General features: G+C 40.3%; 1 pseudogene; it reads left to right on the top strand.

The window, feature by feature from the left end:
- Positions 1–14988, top strand: part of LOC131095414 (protein patched homolog 1-like) — a 198112-nt pseudogene that overhangs the window by 153513 nt on the left and 29611 nt on the right.

Below are 14988 nucleotides of genomic sequence, written 5' to 3'. Positions count from 1 at the left end.
TGTCATCTAACCCCGGATGCTGTTGGGTAAAATTTTTATCCCTCAATCTAGCTGTATTTTCCAACCCTGGATGTTCTTGGGCATATCCTAACTCTCACAGATTTCTGCTCAACCCTGAATGCTTTTGGAATGTTAATCCCGCAACCCAGCAGGTTTTTTAGGGGCCCCTCCTGTCCCATTTCCTAGCTGATTGGGCTAGGAAACATTGCTCCCTACCTCGGAGGGGTCCAACCCCTCCCTGAGACCCAGTCCCAGTTACCCCGGGGGATTCTTTCACTCCTTTTATCACTGTCTTCATCTCTTTACTGGCCGCTTTTCTCGCAAAAAGCTGAAAACGCAGCATGGCAGACTCCAGCACTCACTTGGCAGGTGTGGGACAACCAGCCCGCCTCTCATTCACAAACATTCATCTCCCCCCACTGCCCTCCCGAGAAGTACTTCCCTTTTCCTTCCCGGGTTCTTTGTGCACACTACTAGTCTTAGGGGGCCAATTACTGCGGTTGTAGGGAGCCTTTTTTCCTTCTCTTTGTTCTATTGCCTCCCTTTGTCCACTGATTGTAACCTGCGCCTGTCGGTCACCCCAGGGGAAACAGAGCGAGGCTGCCAAAGAGGGCAGGGCACGCCTTCCCCACTCTGATTCTCCTCAAGTACCAGCAGCAAGGTGTTAACCATCCTCTGCTACCATAATTGTGAAAAACACCAATCACTTGCTTTTAAAATGTTAAAAGTTTATTAGCAATAAAATGGTTATAAAAATAGTATTACAATTAGAGTAATAATAATTTGGACAATTTGTATTAGGACAATATGAGACAATAGAAACAGAGTTATGGACGTCTGGGTACCTTTTTCTGGGCAGCACAAGCCTGAAAAAGGACACCTGTTAACAAGGGATTAACCCTTAAAAACAATAGCCTGTTGCATATTCATGTGTCTCATACATGATGCATAAATTCCATTCAAACAGAGGATTCTGTCTGGTCATCGGTCAACTTCTTCCTCCTAATCCTAAGGCGCCTTCAATCCTCAGCCAGGCAGGAAGAAGTCTGTTTCTTCTGATAAGAGGGAAATAAATTCTTTTTCTGTGAAACATTTTAGGTATCCTGTGGCAGCTATCTTGCTGCAAGTCCTTTCTTTAAAAAAAGTATCCTACATAGCATAGTTTCTATTTTAACATTATTTATAACCTAAAACTATATTTAACACACTACTTAAGAAAATTAATACAGCATTACTTTCTAACACAGCACATATAATATTCATTTTAATATTTGCGAAAAGCCAATCATAAAATACGCATTTTTCACATATTTGGTATACAATTTGAACAGATGGAATAAATTTAGCTCTCACACTGTACTCAAGAAGCAGCTGAATGTCTGTTTGAAGCTGAAAGTTTGAGTGTGATGGGCTTTTTTCCCTTGTGGTAGAATTTCTGATTTTATCATAGAAATTGTTGTCTCAGTGCTCTGCAGTAGCCTCAGACAGTTAATCAGTGGGGTGTTTCCCCTTCTGTGGTTTAATGTGCTGTTGGTGAGAGAGGAGGGAGTATGGACAGTGTATTTCTCTTCTGGGTAATGGACTAAATCTCTTCCTGGTTTTAACTCCATGGTAACCAGTGAGGTTCAATCAGGGCTGAACTCAGCCCCTTCTGTTTTGGTACCATCTATGTCAGGGTGATAATCCAGCTTTGTTTTGAGGAGGGTGTAAATGAAATAGTAATCATCATGATTTAACCCCAGCTGGAAAATAAGCACCACACACCCATTCACTCCCCCCACCACCTCTGGTGGGATGGAAGAGAGAATCAGATGAGTAAAAGTGAGGAAACTCTTGGGTTGAGATTGACAATTTAATAAGTGAGTTTTGATCAGTCCATGGCAGATGGCTGGGCTGTGTTTCCACCCCTGAGACAGTTGATTCCAGGTATACTGGACACTCCTCTAAGTGAAAGCAAACTGTGGCCTGCACTCTGCTGCCAGAGGGATTGAGAAAAATGCATTAGTGATATTAGTTGTGGCATCATTTGTCTGCTTTTGACTCCAGTTCATCTTGAAATTCCAACATGTCCTGTACAGCAGCACTCAGAGGTGGCATGACTTCATTCAGGCCATGATAGTTTCCTGTAAGCCTCCATTCTCTGTTAGACTTTATCACTGGCCATATGGGGTTGTTAAAGGGTGAGCAGGTCCTGTTGATCACTCCTTGGCTCTCCCGTCAACAAATTAGTTCATGGATGAGAATCAGGGAGTCTCAGTTGGTGTGATATTGCCACTGCTGTGGTAGCAATTGGCACTTGTTGTTCTTAAACCCTCAGGAACTCCACAAATAGAAGGGTCCTCCAAGAGACAAGGCAAGGTAGACAACTGTTTATTTTCCTCCATCTCCAGGACAGCTGTACTGAAAGCCCACTGGTACCCTTTGGGGTCTTTGAAATCCCCTCTCCTGAAATAGTCTATGCCAAGGATGCACAGAGCCTCTGGCCAGTCACAATGGGGTGCTTTTGCCATTCATTCCCAGTCAGGCTAATCCAGCTTCCAATAGTCAGCTGTTTGGATCCCCCTGTCACTAAAGAAATACAAATGGGTTCTGCCCCTGTATAGCTTGATAGCATTCGGGTACACTGTTCATCAGTGTCTACTAGAGACTTGTACTCCTGTGGGTCTGACGTGCCAGGCCATTGAATTCACACCACACAGTAAACCTAGTTGTCCCTCTCTTCCATCTGGCTGGAGGTAGGGCCCCTCTAGTCCTGGTCATAGGATTCTCCATTTACTTCTTGTAGAAATAGATTAGAATACCTTTCCATAGGATCAGGAGTAGGATCAGTCCTTTCACTCGGCCTGGGGAACGACCCAATGGAGACTTGAGCAGCAACTTTCCTGGAAGAAACCCCATTTGGGATTATCTTTGCAATTCACATACCTGTGCCTCTAGGGTTGAGGTAGATTTTCCATTCCAATTACTCATGTCCTTTCCATGGTCCTGCAGGTAAAACCACAGGGTACCCCAAGGTGTATACCCAGTATATTCTCCCTCTTATGCAAAAGTACATTTAGCTGTGAGTCCATACAGGTGAGGAGTAGAACATATTCTCTTTGAATTTCTGTAACTCCTTGGACAGTTTTTTCACAGCCTAGACAAGAGAGGAAGAGTCATTTTCTTTGTACTCCTGGAGTTGGTGAGCAACTTCATCCACTGTTGGTGCCTCTTCGTCTCTCCAGGTCATTACTGCCAGTGAGTTGGCATATGACAATGATGCGCTCTGAACAAATTTCTGCCCCATGGGTTGTATGCACTGGACTTTGGATCTGTGGGTGACTGCACATTATTTGAGTCAAATCATCTCTAGCATGACTAACTCCCCCCGCCTCTACTACAGTCTATTTACCTGGGCAACACATCTTTCTTGAAGGGGTACCTTTCCTTCACACTTATAGCAGGAGTCAGCTCCAGAGGCCAAAGACCTGCATCCCTTTTCCAATCATGTTCTGTAGAAAGTGATCCCAGCTGCTTGCCTTCTTTACCTTCTAATTTTAAACTGCTAGCCCTGTTGTCTCAGCATTGGAACAGCCAGGTGATAACATGCTCAGCTGACAAGATCTGAAATCCTTTTGCATATCCTGCAGCTCACTCAGGGATAGGGATTGAGTGGTTACTTCTTATTCTGTCTCTTCCTCCTATTCCTGTGCTGGGTCTCCTTTGTCCTCCTTTATTAAATGAGATGCTTTTTGTGAACAATGCAAATCAATTGTTTTTAAAATTTTAAAAGTTTAATAGTAATAAAATGGTTATAAAAATAGTAATATAATTAGAGTAATAAAAATTTGGACAATTAGGATTAGGACAATACGAGACAATAAAAACAAAGAGTTATGGACGGTCTGGATACCTCTTTCTGGGCAAAATAAGCCGGGGAAAAGGACACACATTAACAGAGGATTAACCCTTAAAAGCAATAGCCCGTTGAATATTCATACATCTCATACATGATGCATAAATTCCATTCAAACAAAGGAGTCCAGCTGGTCAGTGTCAGCTTCTTCCTCTTAATCCTGACAGCATCTTCAGAGCTGAGCGAGGCAGGAAGAAGTTCATTTCTTCTGGTAAGTGAGCAATAAATTCTCTTTCTCTGAAAGATTTAGGTGTCCTGTGGCTGCTATCTCGGTGGGAGTACCTCATTCCTCTCTTTTTAAAAAAAGTATCCTACATAACATAGTTTCTATTTTAACATTTTTTTAAAACCTAAAACTATATTTAACACACTACTTAAGAAAATGAATACAGCATAACTTTCTAACATAACATATATACTATTAATTTTAATATTTGCGAAAAGCCAATCATAACATATGCATTTTTCACACTTTTTGTGTCCATTTCTTCTTGCGTATACGGGCAAATGATACCAACAAGGGTTGGTTCTTTGCTTCAGCTGCATCATTCATCCCCAGGGTCTGAGTAGCTGCAGTGCCTGTTGCGGGGGTTGGTATAGCCACAGGTAGTTGCTTAACCTGAAACAAGATCTGAAGCACATTCAGCATTCTTAGCAATAGGACCAGGACCAGAAATAGCCTAGTTTCAACATCCCAGGGATTTAAAAAACTTTCAAAATTCTCAGACAGTTCTGGAATTAGCCTGGAGGAGAAAGGGAAGATGTAAGAAGATGTCTTCCCCATGGGTCAATTCTCTGAGGAGAAAAGGCAAAAGGTGTAATTATTAATTATGAATGTAATTGATATTATTAATTAGAAATAAATATTTTTGTAAAATAATTAATTTGACAAATAATTAATTATTTGTCCCAGTTTGAGACAAAATTTAGGAGGAAACTCCGCAAAGAGGTCTCTAGAAAGCAAATGTCTTGGTTTGAAAAAGACAGGTGTCTGCTAAGGAAGGCAGGAGCCTCCCCTGAAATGGAAAATGTAAACCCCTTCTCTCTGAATTTTTATAATTTTGAAATTAAGGGGGGCTCTCAGGCAAAAATATGGGAGCAGGAATAACAGCTCTTTATTAGGGAAGAAAATAAAAAAATAAAATACACAATGCAGTAATACAAAACAACACTGACAGAGTCATAATGTGACCTGACACCCTATTGGTCAGGGTGTTGGTAGCAGTCTGATTAAATGGTGGCTGCAGTCCTCCCGGAGGGACAAATGTGGTTCCATTTAAGCAGTGATCCTGTAGAAGGGTGTAGTCTTCCTCTGAAGGTCCAGTGGTGGTGTAAATGGCCCTTGTCTTCCTCTGGGAGTCCAGTGGAGAAGGCTGGCTGTGGTCTTCCAAATCTCTGATTATATCCAGGTAGGATAGCTCCCTCTGGGCAGAGCATCTCAAAATGGGATGATGTAACTTTATCAGTCATGCAGTGAGACTCAATGGCCCATTAACAGAAGATATCTCCCCGGAGGGAGGATTGGTTGTGGAAGAGATAAAGAAAACTGCCCAATTAACAGAAGATAACTGCCCCACTTCTAACAGATAGGAATAGAATACACACCCCTATTTCCAACCTAAGACAACAAATTTCAGCAGCCCCTCCCCCAACTGATTCGGGAGATAATCTTCTTGGAGAAAAGTGGAATAAGCTGCTTATTTCACAAGCAAAGTACTCACAAACATGAGAAAATGAATAATATCAAACAATAAAACCTCTCTTTGCTCTGACAAGATGGCAAACTCAGAGAGTCCTTCTGTGGTTCAGAGAGAGAGTCTTCTGTGAGTGTGTCTTGGTCTCTTCAGCCTCTCTCTGTCCTTCTGGGGCTGGGATGCACCTTTCCAGACCTCTGATGGGCCACAGGCATGAGCTCCCAGTGTTATTCTGGGTTTTCAGTCCGGAGCAGGGCTGAATGGTTCCAGAAAAAAAACAGTCCTGGGAAAACCTTTCTTGCAGTAGCTAACGAGGAAAACCAGCGAAAAAAGCAAAGAAAAACTCCCTGTCTCTCTCTCTCTGCAAAAGATGAGAACCAGGAGAGCATTGAGCCTTATCTCTCTCTTGCTGTCTGTGCTAGGCAGCACAGTCCCTGAGAGAGAGAAATTCCGGGGGAGTAAAGTGAAGCTTCTGCAGACAAACTGCGAGGTGCTTCTCCATCCCCCCCCCACCCTCTCCCCCTTTGCCCTCTCTCTGGGCCTAGCTTAAAGCTACAGGACCCATTTCTGAGCAGACTAAGGGATACCAGAACATACAGTCACCCCAGGACAAATCCCAATAAATGACTCCCAAAGTATAGAGGTGACAGCAATGCTGAGTAGACATACCAGCAATCCTATCATATCACAAGCCAGTATTACAAAGTACAACAAAACAAGAAACTTAGCCCAGGCCCCAGGGACAACAAATACCAAAGGAGCAAAAGCTGCAAGTACGTAGGTACATAATGTAACTCTGAGAACAAGCGCAACAGCTCTGAGAAAATAAATCAACATTGCGACCAGTGACTATTAAACCAATACAATAAAAGCCTATAACAAATTTGTTTTAACATGCTCTGGTAAAATCTGTCATTATCTCAACCCTTCATGCCCTACATCAGGCACCAAAAAAGACTGTCTACTCCAGTCAGCACTAAGTACCACATACGATCATTCACTCACCCCCACCTCCCTGGGGAGGAGAATCAGAAAAAAAGTAAAAACTCGTGTTGAGATTAGAACAGTTTATTAATTTAAACGAAGTAAAAGTAATAATAAAAAAATAATAATTGTACTGAAAAGGAGAAAGGGAGAGGAATAAAACCCAAGGAAAACAAATTATGCACTGTCGCTATTGAGCCCCACACGGCGCAAAGCACCAGGGCTCAGTCAGAAGGCTGTTTAGACTTATTTATTAAAGCAGCATGTTTCTTTTATAGTTTTACAAGATGTTTACCTTTACTTAATGAACACATACACTACCCATTGGTCATAAAGAAGAAACAAAACTTTCAATAGGTGAAAGGAACCACGCCACTGTGTAAGCCAACCAAAGTCCAGATCTTCTTGCTTACACTTTTTTCTCTCTCATTCCTCGAGTTGTCATGGTGATGGCCTTGATAAATTCCCTGGGAGAGATATGAGGCTTTCCTTATCTTCAGGAAGCCTTCGCTGGCTCACAAGAACAGCACAGAAATGTCTTTCCCACAATGCACAATACAGGTGTTCACCACCCGTTAACTGATACCCAGACTGTCCCCAAGCAGCAAACCCACCTTCTGGATAACTCCCCTCAGTTTATATACTTGGCATGACGTTCTGTGTTGTGGAATATCCCTTTGGCCAGTTCAGGTCAGCTGTCCCAGCCATGCTTCCTCCTGGCTTCTTGTGCAGCTCCTCTCTGGCAGAGCCTGAGACACTGAAAAGCCCTTGACTCAGGGTAAGCAATGCTCAGCAACAACCAAAACATCAGTGTGTTATCAGCATTAATCTACTGAATCCAAACCACAGCACTATGCCAGCTACTAGGAAGAAAATTAACTCTATTCCAGCTTAAACCAGGACACTGCTTCAGCTATAATCATACTTCATATTAAAAATATTTTTTCCCCAGTTTCTTCCTACTGAAATTTGTTTCAAAGATCATGTTCTCATTTTCTTGTTCTATCTTCCTTGCACTTTCCTGAACTCTTTAGGACTTCAGCATGCATTTGACAGTGACTGGGAAGCTGGGAAAATCACTTACAACAATTATAAAAATAGATCTGATTATGCTGTTCTGGCTTACAAACTCTTGGTACAAACAGGCAACCAAGCAAAGCCCATTGACATCAGCCAGGTACTGTATAAGAGTTCATAGTGGTTTATACAGGAACACACAATTCCATCAGGAGTTGGGACAGATGCAAGAAAAATGCCATAGTTCCTTTTTCAATCTTGATGAATTGAAATTTCTGAGTTGTACCTAATTGCATAGTCTCACTGACTTTGAGCTGCATGTTAGCTGCAGAGTCTGGCCTGTGTTGAGAAGTATTTTAAAATCAATATCAAGAATGCCTGTCCTTCATGATTATTGGCTGGCATGGGTTAAATGCTGTTCCTGTCTCATATACACATGCACACACAGTTTCCTCTGCAACTGGTATGGAAGATGCTACTCTGCATCCTTAGGTAGGTGGAAATGGGTGCATGACATAAAGTCAGTGTTAGTCTTGTTGCCCTAAGTGGCATCATTTCTGATTTGAATCAGATTTTTATATAGGGATGACCTTTGTTCAGCCTTCTGCTGTGGCTTTGAATCTAGCATTCACAATTATTTGGTTAGTTCCTACGAATTTATTCAACACATACATTTTAAAGAAAGGTGTTTACAAATGATAGTGAATGGAAGGGTACTGAAATAACTATATGCTGTACAATATTATTGTACTGTCATTACTAAATATAGATATACGGTAGTAGAATGCAGAATGGCAGTTGGTTGAGCTGCCTAAATAAATGCATCCTAGCTTCTTTCACAAGGTTATCACAGCATATGACTGCTTTTGCTGCTTTTTAGTATCACATAGGTAGGTGAAATATGCTGGGTTTAACTCCTTATGCCAAAATTTTATTTTAACCCTTTTAAGAAAAAATCGTGCAGCATCCTAGTTTCTTCTCTCCTAGAATCATTGACTCAGTGCTTTCAGGCAGAAAATACTCTCTTTAGTGAGTTTTGAGTTTCTCAGTAGATCTGCTTATTTTCATTTTTTTCTGACATTAAAGGTGACAAATTTATGGATTGCACTGTTCAGTTACTCTGGTGTGTAAAATACATTGCTATGTGGCAGTATGGCAGCATGCAGCATGCTGTCAGGTTTGAATGATGCTTTAGCTATGAATTAAGCAAAGACAGGCAGCCAAAGAGAAAACCTTTATGAGATTTTGTTTAGCAGTGTCTGCCACATACACTGCAGAACAAATGTGATCAGACTACAGCTGTTGATACAATTTCCTGTACCTGGGAGGGAGAAAAATGTGGTGCACTCACAAGGGCTGAGTACTGTACCATACAATTCCAAAGACATCTTAAAGACATACAGTTGATGCATATCCTGGGGATTAACTGAATCCAGATCCTTGGAATCTAGTTGAGGGGTGTGGGAATTTTTTTGAGGGAGAGAAAGGTTGACTTTTTTTAACTGCTGTCAGTAATGTTCTTCATTTCATTAAAAGGACCTGAAACTGGATCTAAGTCAGAGTTTTAAATAAACAAATCAAACAGAGAAACTCCACAGTAACATGTTTAATCCAGAGTTCTCTGTCATAGCTCTAGCTGTGCAGTATTTGGCTGAAGAACCCTAGAGGCATACCACTGCTTTTACCCCATAGATACATTTGCCAACAGTGATCCAAATAACACAGTGCACTTGTCTGGCTTTTTTTTGCACTGGGCATTTTCTGAAACACATAGATCATGGGAGACAAGTGTTAGAAAAGTTTATACAGACATTGTTTTATTTTTATAGCTCTCCATTTACTTGGTAGCATGTTCTTCAAAGTTAACAACAGAGTTTAACTGCACACAGGCATGTATAGGCACTCTTGCCAATTTTTTTCCCTTTCCTTAACATAAATTTCTTCAATTCTGTTGTTGTTCGCCCTCAGTTACAGATAGTTTTTTTGAATTTGTATTTCAATTGTTCCGTTTGTTTTGGAACCATCTGCTGATATAGTGGGTGTTATGAAAATTATATAAATATTAGTTTATCAATAACCAGTTTCCACTGTTGCTGTAGTTGTTTGGATTTTTTTCTTCATTCTCAAACAATAGCTTGCTGGTAAGCCACTTCAAGTGAAAGTTAATGCTATTTGTCTTTTTCTTTCCCCCTCCTATATGTGTGTGTTGCATCTCTAGGCTTTTTGTCATAAGCTTCATAAGCTTTGCAGCAAGAACCCTGAAAGCAAAACTCATTCTGAATGGCTTCTAATCTTTCCATTTTGCAGTTGACTAAACAATGTCTGGTGGATGCAGATGGAATCATTAACCTAAACGCTTTTTATATCTACCTGACAGCCTGGGTTAGTAATGACCCTATGGCCTATGCTGCCTCACAAGCCAACATCTGGCCTCTCCACCCAGAATGGGTCTATGACAAAGCAGACTGTTGGGATTTTAGCTGACTAGAGACTGGGAAAGTACAAGGCCGTGGCTAATTCCAAGTCCTTCACCTGCAAGATAGCGTGGCCCTGGGCCTAGTTGAGTATGATAACGAAGTGGACAGAGAGACGTGAGAAGTAGAGAATGTAGGCCCAAAGGAATGAGGAAGAGTTGATGGTATAGTTTAACCAATAGATCGCTTGGCTTACAGAATATTCATAAGCTTATTACTTGCTGTATAAGTGTTTGATGCTTTCTTCAATAAACGGGACCTGTTGATGACCATCTGGTGTCCTGGTCTCCCTCCCTCGACAGCAGACTATATGGCAGAAACAAGGCTGAGAAGTAAGTAACATTTAATCTTAATGTCTTATAGTTTATATATGTGGTCTCACTGTCACAGACATATTTTCATTAAAATCCTTTCATTAGGATTTTTCCTGCTGAAGCTGAGAAGTTTCAGCACCAAAGTGTAAACAATGGTTATCTGCTGCTGTGGAATGCAACAAGTGGATCCGTGGTTGGTCTCCTGTGGATGTTTGGATTTACTCACCACTCACTGCAGAGCTGTTCTCGCTTTCTGCCGGGACACAGACCTTTGTTATTCATTCTTTTCTATTCTTAGCTTAGCTAGCCTTCTGAGAACTTTTCCTTCTATTCCTATTAGTATAGTCATAATGTAATATATATCATAAAATAATAAATCAAGCCTTCTGAACATGAGGTCAACATTCTCGTCTCTCTCTTCATCCTGCAACCCTTGTGACCACTGTCACAGTCTCACTCTTTCCTTTAAGACCTGGTAACTATAGTTGGGTGATATTGTATAGGGCTCAGAAGCATAAACAGAACAATATATTGTGCTACTCTGTAGACGCAGGATACAAATGCAGTTGTTGAATCTAGTGTAATGTGGCACCACTGAAGGGTTTTATCATGTTGAAAAATGAGTTTTACAACAGTTTCTAGCAAAGCTCTACGAACTTATGAGTATTGTTCTTAATGCCACTGGATAGTTCTGTATGCAAGAGAAACCTGGAGATTGCATTAAATTCCTGAAATTCATCATGTTTAACCTCAATTTTTGATATGTAAGAAAATTTCATCAAGTTAGCTCATATGTATAAGATACCAACACCAATATGGTACAAGAGCCATTATGGGGAGGAATCTGTGTGAGTGGGTGTTCTCCTTCTGTCCCTCCCACTCTGTGCTGTTCACTGTTTTGCATCCTGAGCAGCAATGTTGGTTCTCCTTGCTTCACTTCAGTAATTTATTGGGCGGACTGCTAGTTGGACACCAGTGGAGAATGGGAGCATACATGTGGGGTGTTGCGGTGTGATGTCATGGTTTGCGTCAGATACCTCAGGTTTCTCCCTGTAGATTTCTTCCTCAGGTCTGTCAATCACTTCTCCTTTCCCCCACCCTGACCCTTGTTGAGTGCTGTCTGTCAGTCCTGGCATTCCAGAAGGGCGTCAAGTGATTGGCAGAGTTCAAAAGATGCCTTTCAGCCCCGGAGGACATTGGGCCATCCAGGTGTCATTTGTCCCCTGAGACTTCCCCTCCCCTACCTGGTTGGTGAGATCCCTACCCCTTCCCTACCCCTCTCCCCAGGGTTAAAAGGAACAACAACCACGTGGTTCGGGAGGTTCTGTTAGAGCAGTTACTGGATTCAGAGGCCTGTGGGCCAGGAATAAAGCTCTGGATCGAAATCCTCCAGCAGAACCCGACTCCTTTTCCTTCACCCCACCTTAAAGCTTCTCCGACAGAGCTAAACCTGAGCTCCTGCATGTCTGGACTTGTCTCTAGCGCCCAGCTGCAGCATCCAGCTTAGCCAAAGGTGTCTCTGAGGTGAAAACACCACTCTTGCCGCCTTTTGGTCAAGCAGCAAGGGCCGGACAAGCCCAGGCATGTCCCGTCCGGCTATATTAGTATTAATTCTAATAGTGGGGGAGGACTGGTACTCTTGAAAATGTGAGAGGGCAACAAGCTAGCTGTGCTTCAATGTATCCAAATCCTAGGATGGATATTCAGTAAAAAGCTGGTGAAGATTGCATACATATATTGAAATCTGTAGTTGTTAAATTATATAGAATTGTTTGGGGACTTGATTAAGGCTGTGTTTATCAGAAAAATAGTAATTTCCTTTATTTGGAGTTTTTAAAGTGTCAATTGTTGCAAAGATGCAAAAATTTAAATTCAACACCTTTAAGCATTCTGCTATAGAGAACAAGTGTCTTGTTAACCATGCTGTCTGTGTATCTCCTTCCCAAACATGTTAAAACATTGCCATACTTTTCCTAGTTCCAGCAGCTGAGCCCATACAATATGCTCAGTTTCCTTTCTACCTCAATGGATTGCATGAAACTTCTGACTTTGTGGAAGCTATCAAGAAAGTGAGAGCTATATGTAATAACTATGCTGGTATGGGGATTGCTAGCTACCGAAATGGTTATCCATTTCTATTTTGGGAGCAGTATAGTGGACTTTGTCACTGGCTTCTCTTATCCATTAGTGTGGTTTTGGCTTGCACATTTCTGATGTGTGCCCTCTTCCTCCTGAACCCTTGGACATGTGGCATCATTGTAAGTTTATTATAGCGGTCTTTGTTGAAGTCAAATTCCTTTCAGCATAGCTCTTGCTATAATCAGGAAGGTTGTGATTATGTCTGGGCATCTAATAGAGTATGTATATAGCATCATCCATTATGCTTTCATTCAGCTTGAAGGGGTAGAGTTCATGCTAAAGATACAAACCTTTATAACCTTTGTCCACTTTAATAACCTTTGTCCTTTGTCCAACTTTTTGCAGATTGAAAGGTTTTGTTATAAGGATACATGAATTTTTATCTTTGTTCAGATGCCCATTAACATGAGAAATAAAGATACTTAGGAAAATTTAGAATGTTATTAAATATTAAAGTTATTTCTATTTAGTTTTTCCTTCTTTTTTATCAGTGTTGTTTTTCAAGGCAGTTGCTTGTGACTAACTTGCCTGTAAATTTATCCAATGGTTTCTGAATGCAGTCTTTCTGGAAGGACTGAAATGGTTTGGTTGTACAATACACACTGAGAAAAGAGTGTAACTGGGCTATTGAGGAAAAAGACTTATAAAATCATAAAGTGAAGAGAATACTCCTTCAAGCTTTCTGCAAGGTACCATAAGCCTCATAGTAAACATTCAAGTTAAACTGGATTATGATGTTCCTATGTTTACATTCCATAAACTGTTATATGGTTTATGTGCATGGTTTCATAAATGTTGCGTGGCTTACAAAAATGTAAAATAGTTGCTAGTTTTTGTATTGTACATTTATATAACAAGTATGTTAAAAGGTAAATGTTTAGTCTAGAATACTTTTCATAGCACTGAATCAAGCAATTTATGTTATTTTTCTTGATTTGTTAGCTTATAAAATAGTTTATTACAGTGCATGCTTTTATCCCTTGGAAAGGTGGTTTATTTTCAGAGTCTAACATTGCTTTTTGTCTCTTTTTCCTGCTTGGCTTTAGAAACTTTGAAGTTGAGTCCATGGATTTCCTCCCCTCCTTTATTGTTTTTTACAAGGTAGATGAAAGAAAAATAAAAGCTTTCTCTTATATTTATCTATTTGCATTGTCCATATGAATCCCTTCAAGTATCTTTAAAGCTCAAAGGCCCCCTGTAACTCGAGACTCATCAGCTAATTATGACATTCACCCTCTTCTGAGCTTTAAACCTCTTCTGGAGTCATCCTCACATTTGGAGTACTACAAAAATAATTCCAATGCAGTTATTTGAAAGTTAATTTTTTTCTTCTTTCTCATGGATATTCACTGGAACATTATTTTTCTCTTTTTCACCCATTTCCCTGAAAAACCTTATAGAAAAAACTCTTTTTTAAATCACATTTATAAATTGTTACCAATAGAAAAGTGATGCTTGATCTCTTAAATGGTTCTTGGGATAATAATTTAAGTTGACACTTTAGAGAGTCATTGCCATTGAACGCAATGAAACAAAGAAAAATGGCTTGTCTTTGAGGATAAGAGAAGGACTGACGTGAGGAATATATTTTATAGTCCCCATATTGTTTTATAATATCCTTCTTCATTTGTCTTGAGTATGAGAAGTTACTAACAGCTGTTTGAAATCATCTAAGTGGTGGTTCTGGCTCTGATGACTGTGGAGCTGTTTGGTATGATGGGTCTAACTGGAATAAAGCTGAGTACAGTGCTTGTGGTTATCCTGGTTGCTTCTGTTGGCATTGGTGTGGAATTCACTGTTCATACTGCTTTGGTATGTAAAACTAGAAAACATTTTCAAAGTATTTAAAAATAAAATGGTAACTGTTATAATTCCAAATCCTTACCTAAACTCCTAAGTCAGTGGCATAATTTTCAGAAAAGTATCAGTCAAACTTACCACAAAGTTCTTTGTGCCATTTGGATTGTCATGGTAGAGTATATCTGATCTGAAGAAAATGTTCCTAACTGTTGAGTCAGTCTCCTAGAAGATAAGAGGGAACAGATAACAATATTTTAATATTAATAATGCTTTTTTAAGACTGATTTAATAAGATTATGGGTAAATGTGGTATCTGATTGTGTGAGACACAAATATGTAGACAAAGCAGAACTCTTAATATTCATTCTTTTAGGTCACACTCATTCACCTTCTGCAGCCTTGCTGTTGACTCTCAGTGCTATGTAGTTCTTTATGCCCTCTTGTGTGTAGATTCTGTATCTTGTGGTAAAGAAACCTTCAAAGGGAGATATTCAGAATGATATAATTTCATTTAATTTCTCTGGAACACTAAAATTTGAATGTTTTTAATTCTTCATTTAAAAATCACCTTCTTTTCAAAACCCAGAAGCTATTAATAATGAGCTCAAATGTGCAATCTGTAGGGAAAGAGTTTTCAAATGTAATAAAGAAAAGCAGAGAGGAATAAATGC

The sequence above is a fragment of the Melospiza georgiana genome, chromosome W, assembly GCF_028018845.1.
Source record: "Melospiza georgiana isolate bMelGeo1 chromosome W, bMelGeo1.pri, whole genome shotgun sequence".
NCBI lineage: Eukaryota > Metazoa > Chordata > Aves > Passeriformes > Passerellidae > Melospiza > Melospiza georgiana.
This window is presented reverse-complemented; position numbering and strand designations above follow the sequence as displayed.